This window comes from Neomonachus schauinslandi, chromosome 8, assembly GCF_002201575.2.
Source record: "Neomonachus schauinslandi chromosome 8, ASM220157v2, whole genome shotgun sequence".
NCBI classification, from domain to species: domain Eukaryota; kingdom Metazoa; phylum Chordata; class Mammalia; order Carnivora; family Phocidae; genus Neomonachus; species Neomonachus schauinslandi.
Window position 1 is genome coordinate 78,755,988 of NC_058410.1, and position 10,943 is coordinate 78,766,930.

Here is a 10,943-nt window from a genome sequence, read left to right on the forward strand (position 1 = left end):
AATGAGAGCTTCATGATCTTGCAAGTGGACTTGCTCAGAGCTCTCTGAAATCTTGGTAGAAGCATGGAAGAGGGCATTCCAGTATTGGTGTAGGACAACTCAGAAATGCGAAAGTTTTCATTCTGAACTAATTTCATGTGTCTTTTGACAGGTAGACATATATAATGCTGAGGTTTTGAGGAACGCAAATGTAAGAATAATCTGAAAAGGAAAAAGTAATTTAATTTAGATTTTTTCCACCTAAATACTCCTCCATTTATTAACATTAGTGTATCCTCTGTCATCTCTATTTACTGATAGTAGAGTTCCAGAAGATAGAATATAAATTATTTCCGTAAATCCATTGACTTTTACCTTCACTGAACTTCAGCTCTCTGATGACATAAAGCCATCTATTCTCAGTGATGCCTCTCCATCAGCAAAACCATACATCATCTGAAATTATACCTCATCATTCTGAGTTATGCTTCACCATTTGGGGTTATGCTACTTCTACAATGGTAAACTCTGGAACATAATGATAGCTATAATTCATAAAGTGAATACTATATTGGAGACCCTGACCTAAATACTTTACACGTATTCACTTATGGATTCTCAAAAACAATTCTATTTACCCCAGTCCCACAGTTAGTGAGGCAGAGCTAGGATTTAGCCCCTGAAAGTCTGGCAACCAGTCAATCACTTCATCAGTTCTCCTTCTTAGGATCCAACACTTGGTCACAAAATTATGTTGAGTAAATGCATTAAAAATTCAAGCTCTCTAGCCCTATCTAAGTTCTTGCTATTGCTTAGTAAACTGTTAATTCAGTCCCTTGACTGTTCTCTATTACCTCCCTTAGAGCAAATACATGTAAATTTTTCCATATTTGTTAAGTCCTCAATACCTATCTCACATATAGCAGATAAACTTAATTCTTATTTTACTGAGAAATTTGTGTATACTTATCTTTTTCAGCCTCACAACTTTTCTATTTAATTTCCCACCTTTTTTTAAGACAGAGAGAGGGAAGGAGAGAATTCCAAGCAGGCTCCACATCCAGTATGGAGCCCAAAGTGGGGCTTATTCTCACAACCCTGAGATCATGACCTGAGCCAAAATCAAGAGTCGGACGCTCAACCAACTGGGCCACACAGGTGCCCCTTAATATCCCTTTTTATCCCCAGTCTTGGAAGAAGAAAGATTCTTCCATTTTAAGGTTGACTGCTTTACCTGTACTTTTGGTCTGTTCCCACATAGGCTCTTCTAGGAAGTTGTTCATCAATTATGCTCTCCTGATTTTCCATCTTCCAACTGTCTGTTCTTACTAATTTTTCCCTCTCAGCAAATTAACTCTTTTGAGTAATCTTTACTCTAGAAACAAAGCAGAGTAGAACACTTCTATACTTTGATCTTCTACATTTTAATTTACCTGTCTCATCTCCAGCCCTTATTTCTCTAACAATTTCTTGAAAGAGTAGTTTAACTTCATTGCCTTTTCTTAATATCATTCCTATGGATACTATGCCATGAAGCCTAGGATAATCAGCCTAAGGCATTCACTTCATATCCTCTTTTCTCATCTTGATCCCTGTTTAGTCTTCTAAAAGTGGGAGTCTTGGTCCTTGGTTGTAGAAATCTCTAACTCATCCTATTGCCCCAGATGCATGGGAGCAGAGAAACTAGAAAATAAGAACATTAAGCAATCCTAAAGAAAAGACCATGAGAGGAATCTCAAATGTAGGCTGTTCACAAAGAAGAACTTTTAACATCTCTAAAACCTTTCTACTAGCACTGAGGACCATCTCTATCTTGGCCTTGACACTAAGTGATGAAGGAAATGGGGCCTTAAACTCCCTCTTTAGATAGGAGAGTGCCACCGGTTTTAGGGTTGTTCCAAAGCTAACAAGTCCCAGGCAATAATGGATCATTTGCCCAGGAATTCATCTGACTGCCTGATGGCTGACTTGAAATTATACCAGTTTCCAGGGCTTCTACTGGCTAGGCTCATCTATCTGAAAAGTATGGACAAGCAGTCCATCTGAAACTCCAAAGGATATAGGTGTGGGTGAAAAGACTTATGAAGGCCATACTTCATTATCTTTATTTGTGTGTCATCCTTGTACAGGGGCCGTGCTAATTTTCTATGTATTGTTCCAATTTTAGTGTATGTATTGCTGAAGTGAGCATGTAATTTGTTATCTTTAATTTTATGTGTTTATTAAAGCTCTCATTTTACTCCAGATCCCTTGCCTCTTTTGGGACAACTCTGAGGTGTAACTTATCCTTTGAGTTCTCCTTGCAAACAGGCTATAGCTGGGTTAAATCCTACATGAGGTTAAATTCACCTCATATAACAAACATTAATGCATTACTTTTAGAATTATTTTTAAAAACCCAGGAATTTACCATTTTGGAAAAAAAAAGAATCCTTCCAGATTCTTTCTATACCTGCCTTGATCTTGAGATCTTAGAAGGAATGTAATGGGCTTCATGGCTTATACAATTGGGAACACTGACATAAGACTAAAAGAAAACTGTAAGACGTACCATAGGAGCTGCTTCTACTTAGAGCAGATGAGCTAGCACAGCTCATGGGAAATCATTTCATAATTTCATAAAGTGCAGCTTCCTTCATGGTAAGAGCATTAGCATATCTTTAAATGAATGATGCCAAATCTCTCAAATGTCTATAGCCTTTACCTAAATTTGTGACTATTACCCAGCCCATGGATATTCTGTAATAGATCAAGTGGATTGTCATAACATCTATTATAAACTGTGATAAAAATTTCAGTAAGCTGTCAGATGAAATCTGAAGAACTTTATGGCTAAAACTAATAGGTTGACATTTGATGAGTTGATAATCAAGACATCGGCATTCACTCAAAACCTTGGAATCAGTACTTCTCACTAAATAATTTTTCAATAGAAAAAACTAAGTTCTATCATAATTTTTTAAAAATGGGGCCTTTGAAAATAAAAGTACACCAAAACACAGCTTAGACAATTGCCATTCAAACTAAAAATATACCACAACCAAAACTCTTATGCCGTATGTATACTGGTAATTAATTTGATAAACATATTTTTGAACAACTCTTCTATTTTCTTTCTTTTTTTTTTTTTTAAAGATTTTATTTATTTATTTGACAGAGAAAGAGATAGTGAGAGCAGGAACACAAGCAGGGGGAGTGGGAGAGGGAGAAGCAGGCTTCCTGCCAAGCAGAGAGCCCGATGTGGGACTCGATCCCAGGACCCTGGGATCATGACCTGAGCCGAAGGCAGATGCTTAACAACTGAGCCACCCAGGCGCCCAGCTCTTCTATTTTCTAACATGCAAGTCTTATCATCATTTAGTAAAAAACAAAAGCCATTACCTTGACTGAATGCAATCACTTGCCTCACTGCTATATTAAAATATGACTGTTCTCAGGATTGCTTTGCAGTTATTAGTATGCAGTAAATGGTTTAAACTGTATAAATTTAATTCTAGAGATAAGAAAGGATCTTGAATTGAGTGTTGCTTTACCATTAATATCACCTTCACTCTGCCCCCAACTTGGTACGTGGCTTCGGACAATTCATTTTATGATTTCAACTTCATTATTTACCTGCAAAATTTCATTTTTCATGAATTTACATTACTTATCTGCAAAATAGAGGGACTGAATTGGGTATTCTCTAAGTTGCTTTCCCCCTGTGAGTATAAAAACAATTATTAAGTAGAATATATTTTTATTATCAGTTTGCAGAAAAGGAATGGGAAACAGGTACACAAAATTTAAAGTGCCCCTTGTGATATCATCACGTGTTCAGTATGGAATAGCTTCTTTTTGAAGTAGGGAGGCTAACAAAAATTGCTTTGGTACAATTTCAAGTGTCAACAATGATTTAAGAGAAGTGGTTTCAGGCATTATTTTCCTTTATTACTGAGCAAAAGTTCTTCAAATGCTTATTGAGATGACCTAAGAATCAGGAGAGAAAACAGTGAATCACTGATGAAGAAGAAATGAATCTTAAAGAGAATCCTAATAAAGCAGCATTTATCATTCTTTCTTCTTCATTTATCTTCTCAGTCTGAATGAACCTTAGCTTCTTCCTTAGTGTGACTGATGTAGCTTTGAGATGGCATTCTTCTCTAACTGAGCATTGTGAATGAAATTCAGGTCCTTATGATGAAACATTGTCAAATTTACAGCTTCCCTTTCCCTCTACTATGCTTTGGTCAATATGTAGATAGTACCTGATGCATGAATTAATATTTTAGTATGGTATGATAGAGCAAATCAGGAATCTCCACTGGTTTGGTCATTCTGTTCTCTTTAGATTATCATTATTCAGTTTAAACATGACAGAGAAAAAAATTGAGGGACATCCTGGATTCTGGTACATTGTTTTCTTGTCTACATTTGTTTGTGCTTTCTTTTTATCTTCTCTTTGGGTTTCCTTTGCAGCCCTTTTGTCACCCCACCAGTTTTCCTGAGCTCTCTAATGTAAAATGGTCTACTAAAGTAATTCGTGTTAAGTTTTTTAACACCCTCAATATGTACAATTTTTATTGGTCAAAAATAAATAAATAAAAATTAAGTAAATGAAAGAAAGCAAGAATGGTTGAATAGGAGGCTGAGAGTGGTCAGCTCAATAAAATTACCTGGTCTTGCAATGTTTCTAGGTGAAAAACAATATTTAGACCCAGTACCCCTTGACTGTAGAGGTGGTTCAGTCTCTGGGAGGTAGAACCCTGCAACATTATGAAGTATATACTATAATGATTCCCCCAGTTCTTCCCAAAAGGTTCATACAGTTATTTACTCAGGTGATTATATGGTGAGGAAAGGAGAATACACAGACATTTCTAGGGCTGTTGAACACAGGAGACCTGAAGTGTCACCATGACTCCCTTTTAAGGGAGGTGACAAGGTAAGGGGGGCTGGGCAATGAATAGGTCCTTAACAATATCTAGTCTACAGTGGGTCCTTTGGGTCTGTGGCCTCACTCTGGTCATTACCCCATACCTGAATGTTTAACTGGGATTGACATATTTGGCAGTTGAAGAAAACCTTACACTGAGTCCACCTGGGTTTGGTGGTGGTCAAGCCATCATATTAAGTAAGGCCAAATGGAAACCTCTGATACTGTCCCCCACCACTTTGTCAAAGTAGAATATTGAAAAAAAAATCACAAACTCCTGTATCTAGCCAAGATGCAGCAACAAGGACCAATATTTAAAGAACCAAAAGAACTGAAAGAACTAAAGAGCTAAATGAAATATATGAAACAACAGTTGGCTATCAGGTAAGGAAGGACAGTGGTTCCCAAAAGAAGGGAAACAGATGTGGCAAATGCTACAATCACCCCAGCTTTCTTCCTGGATATGGTTTCCAGGCTGCTGTGCAGAGGTGGAGAACCAGGTGGAGTCCAACTGTCTTTTCGAGTTGATGAGACAAAGATGGAAGTTAAGGGAAGCCCAGGGTAACTAGAATTCTTAGGTGCAAATACTGGAGAGTTGAGAGCATTGCAGAGAAGAGAGCTCTAGTGATTCACAGATAGCATCCAACAAGTCTTCAGCATGTGAGAAAACTATCTGAGGCTGGGGAAAGAACTACCCAAAAGGAGCAATATACAGAGATCACAAAAAGCTGGGAAGAGATTTTGTTCCCACCAGCCAGACTAGAAAACTTTGTACCTCGTGGTGCATAGGGTGGAATATTCAGGAGAACGTTGCCTAAGTAGTGAGGAAAAATTAATCCTAGACTAAATACGGCTCTGCACCCACCTTAAAAAACTTTAAAGGCAAGTCTCAAGAAGATCAAACTCTTTCCAAGTAACTTAATTGCCTTACAGAACAAAGCTCTAGAATCTATCATCTATCTATCTATCTATCTATCATCTATCTATCATCTATCTACCACCTACCTATATCTATCTCTATATCTTTAGCACATATTGTTTTTAATGATTTAATATGCATCCTTTCCTTAGACTTAAACTTTGAATTTCAAAGAGACGACTACCTCTAATGGTAGATTATCTGGAAATGAGGCATCTTGAGGAGCTGTTCATGCTAAGAGGCCCTGTACTCATACCACATGGAACTTTGGCTATTAAACTTGATAATACCAATCTGTGATCCCATATCAGATCTACTGAATCATAATCTCCTGATATTTAAAAAATTAAGCTCATAAGGTGATTTTAGCTTTTTATTTTATTTTATTTTTTAAATTTTATTTAAATTCAATTAATTAACATATAGTATATTATTAGTTTCAGAGGTAGAGTTCAGTGATTCATCAGTTGCATGTATCACCCAGTACTCATTACATCACATACCTTCCTTAATGCCCATCACCCAGTTACCCTATCCCTATGATTAGCTTTCTTTGAGAACTTTTGATAAACATGTCTGTGCATTTTACCCATCATAATGGACACATTTTAGAGTCCTGATTCTCAGACATTCTTGTCTTGCCTATTGTGGGATTACTCTCGGATGTGACAAGCACTGGGAGCTTTTGCTCACAGAGACCACTCATTAATTGACTTATTCATTCAATATACATTTATTGAACATATTGGGCAAAGCCTTGTGCTGCACTATGAGGATATGAAGAGATGTAAAATTGATCCCTGAATTTGAAGAGCTCACAGTTTAATGGCAAATAACATATAGATATAGTTATAAGTTCTACAATACAGCTATGTATAAAAGACATCAATTGAAACCTGAAATTTATTTTATTTTTTAAACTTATTTTTAAAATTTGGAATACTTCTAAAAAAGTTTAAATTCATTATACTGAAAAGAGAGGGAGATTTTTCTTTCACATTCAGCATAGTTTATAAAGTAATACTTCAATTTCTTTTTATGCTTTTCATGTTGTTGTGAGTAGTTCTGTATAAACCCATGAAATATATTTAAGAGTAGTGTTGCTGGAACTATAACATAATGAAGTTTCATGTTTTCCCCCAAAATATGGCCAGAGTGGATATGTTTCAAATTGAATTACTCCATAAATAATAGCCAGAATCTTAGATAAAGACTGGCTTCCAAATATTAAAAATTAACATGTGAATAATTTTGATTAAATGTAACATAGTTTGGTAGATTTTGTATGAGCTGGCCATGCTTTTCAAATAGGTACATAACTCCCCTTTATTTTATTTTTTAATTTTTTTCATAACTCCCCTTAAACACAAGATTTCATAGACAAAATGTTCCACATTATATAAATGACTCAAAGGCATATGTCTGAGTCATCTAGAGAATGGGAATTCAGCTTTTTCAGATTCCATCTTTACCTAAGGTATGTGAATCATGACATTATCTCCTAGCCAGAGCAATCTTTTGGTATTAATAAGCACTGTGAGCACTCAGAACAGATCAGAATATTCATTGTTTTGTTGGAAATCACCTAATTCATGTTAATTTCCAATGGAGGTTACATTGTTTACCAATCTGAGGGAAAAAAAAAACTGTCAGAGATTTTGATAAGACATTTTAGAAGTAGCTCTTTTCCAAACAATAGAGATAAATTATAAATGGAAGGAATGAGACCTTGAAGACGAAAAGATTGGCCTGAAATTGTCATGTGCAAATGTCACCAAATGACCCAACCCTGTTTAAATTCAATTTCTAATTATTTAAGCTTTTATTATATGTATTTTATTTCACTGTGCATGGTTACTTAAGAAAGATTAACTTAATCAGAACCAAAGAGGGAGATCATTATGTGGTGTGACAATCTGTTTGACTCTAAAACCCAGAGTTAAGTAAGGAGAGCTTTCCTTATGAGTAAGTTGTATGGACTGCTGTGGGAAAAAAAAAAAGAATGCCTTACTTTCATCAGCATGAATTATTCTCCTTCAACACTAAATATACAAAATACTGCAGTCGAAAGTCAAAGATAAAGGAGATATCATTTAGTTGGTGACGGTTATTATTTTTCAAAGTAATTGCTTTCAACTGGCTTCTCTTTCTCTCTCTGAAATGATCTTCTGATTTTTGGCTATCATCTGCATGATTTTCAGATATCATATTAAATGTCACCTCTTCAGAGAGACCTTCTTTAACCTCCTGTTGAGAGGGGGAATAAAGAAAGAAAGGAAGAAATCAAGACTCAAGGAACATGCCAATTCATAAATAATTAACTGATTTTGTTGTGCAAAAATAACACTGAGTGTGTAGAGAGAGCCAGCAAGTGGCTACAAAGCAGTAATGGATTTTTAGCTCTTTTTATATGGAAAAGATCTGTTGTTGTACATTATTTCCATTAACTACAACAGTTGTTATACATTATCCTACTTTTAGTAAACAGTTGGTAGATATTCAATTCGTGTTAGTATTTACACTGTTAGTGTACATTATAAGCTATCCTGATGTTCTGTTTTATGTAATTCTTTAGCAGTACCTTCTATGGTTGCCTTTGACGTGTATCTCGGCATTTGATTAGTCACATCCTTCTACATTCCTCAGTGAGGTTAGGTTAAGTTCTGTTTTCCACGCAGCTAAATTAACCATCCAGCTGTTCTCATATGACTTCATTTTAATTTTCTTCATAGCACTTTTTGTTTTCTGATGTATTTTTAGTTTCTTTGGTGCATTTGTCTATCTCTCTATATTATACTATAACCTCCAGTGACAATCAATAGATGCATGAATATTTTTGTGAGTCTATGTTGGAGTCATAAATTCTAAATTAAATATAGAGACAACTATGCATACAGAAATTTAGATATATTTAAATATTTTCTTTTTATATATGTAATAACTATATATTTGTATAACTAAATATTTGTCAGTAGCAAGCAAATGCAATAGCTTTTCAAATGCTAATTAGTAAATGGATAATTTGATATTACTCTCTGAAATTTAAGACTTGTGAAACTCCTGTTTGTTAAGGTAAATATATTTTCACTTACTAACAGCTGTAATCAAGATAATAGGCTTTTCTGTAGTTATTACAAACAGCAATTACTTGGATCTGCAAGTTAAGCACGAAAGTGCAATTGCAGCAATAGCTTTTCCCTCCTTTGAATAAGAGCCCCTCTTGGATACATAACCGACGTTCATTTAAATTCATCTAGATTCAAAAACAATAGTCTAAGAGGAAACCAAGGTATAATGTTAAGTTTATTTTGCTTTTGGTAGAGCAGAATTGGGAAAATAAGGAAAAGAATAAGAGAGAAGTCTTTAGATTTCTGGCTTTTCAGTTACGAGGTTATTTTAGACCATTTTGCCTCTTTTATTTTTTCTTCCAGTGCTGATTGAAGATTTTTCTGTTCTGTTTTTGAATTCTGTGTTATCTATATTGTCGCTGAGGAGGATTTAACTGGCCAAGGTGGAGCCCTGTTTTGCCCCAGCTGTGCTTTTCCATGACCATTCCGATGTTAATACTGAATTACCAGTAAATTGGGCCTTTAGGAAGAAATTAAGTGCATGTGTGGAAAATTTGCAATTTGGGAAATTCTTCTCTTCTGTTCTCATATGTGAAATATATATGGAGAAATCAGGCTTTATATGGGCCTTTCAAAAACAGCAATGAGAAAAGCAATATCAACATAAATTATAAGATAGTTAAGTTTATTTTCCACACTGATAATACATCTTAGGCATAAGGGAGATTCCTATATATTAGTAGTAGTACATAATTCACTTTTCCCTTTAAATGCACTTGGTTTTATAGCTTTATTTATCATTATGGAGACCTAGCTATATCCCTATTCTATTCTTTATCTATATTTGTATATATATACCTAATACACATAAATAACGTGTATATATGTACACATATTTACATGAATATATATGCAGGATGTGTGTGTATATATATATATATATATATATATATATATATATGAGAATTTTTCAGAAACGAAAGTCCTAGTGTCATCAGATTGTTTACTTTTTTTGCCTCTAAAAAGTTAACTAAATTATGGGGAGAGGGACTCTGAATGGATTTTGTTTGTATGTTTAGGTTGTAGGTGCCTACCTCAGGACTGGAAATGAAGAGCAGCTCCACTTTCTCATAGATTTTGAGGTTATCCATTGTGAGGTTTTCAAAAAATTTGAGGATTCAAAAAATTATCTAAAACTTTGACATACTAATATAGCATGCATTTTGAAGGAAAGGGGATCTAAACTATGAAAGGAAAAGAATTGTCAAACAAAAATCTGTTATGTTGGGGCGCCTGGGTGGCTCAGTTGTTAAGTGTCGTTAAGCATCTGCCTTGGGCTCAGGTCATGATCCCAGAGTCCTGGGATCGAGCCCCACATCGGGCTCCCTGCTCAGCGGGAAGCCTGCTTCTCCCTCTGCTGCTCCCCCTGCTTGTGTTCCCTCTCTCTCTGTGTCTCTCTCTGTCAAATAAATAAAATCTTAAAAAAAAAAAACCTGTTATGTTTTCACTGTTTGAGGTAAAGAAACTAGCTTTTACAAATACTTTATTATCACTGCTACATAATTACTTACTTATACAAATAATTACCTTTGTTTCTATTCATTTTGAAAAATTTTATTTTTTAAATTTAAGCAATCTCAGATGACAAAGTAAGGAACAACTCAAAATAGTGATAAATTTTGGGTTTGCTAAACTGCACTGAACCTTCAGAGTGTCAGAGAAAGAGTAAGAAAAACAGAAAACAAGAAAAAAGAAAGCAAAGACAAAGGGAGAGTGCAGGAGAGAGAAAGAGGGAAGAGGGAGAGGCAGAAAGAATGAGAGAGAGACATAGAGACAGAGGGAAAGGTGCTCTCACGAAGAGAAGTATGAGAAGCACTGACGTATTCTTTCTTTTCAGGACTCCTAAGTAGTAGCATCAATAAGAATTTCCTGTGTTTGCATGCAGAGTGTCAGAAGAGAGCTGTCGCTGTCAGAGTTTTATGTTTATTGGAGCAGAACAAAGGAATTTAGAGATTGGCCTGTTATATTAGAATCTCCAGTTATTCCATTAAGACAAGTGGTA

The 10,943-nt window shown here is 35.3% G+C and overlaps 1 non-coding gene across 1 annotated transcript; it reads right to left on the reverse strand.

Annotated features, from left to right (window-relative positions):
* Window positions 1-2,063: 2,063 nt before the first annotated feature.
* LOC123325605 lies at window positions 2,064-2,170 on the reverse strand. Its single transcript, XR_006540540.1, has one exon. It is a non-coding gene; the product is annotated as a U6 spliceosomal RNA (small nuclear RNA).
* Between the last annotated feature and the right edge of the window lie 8,773 nt (window positions 2,171-10,943).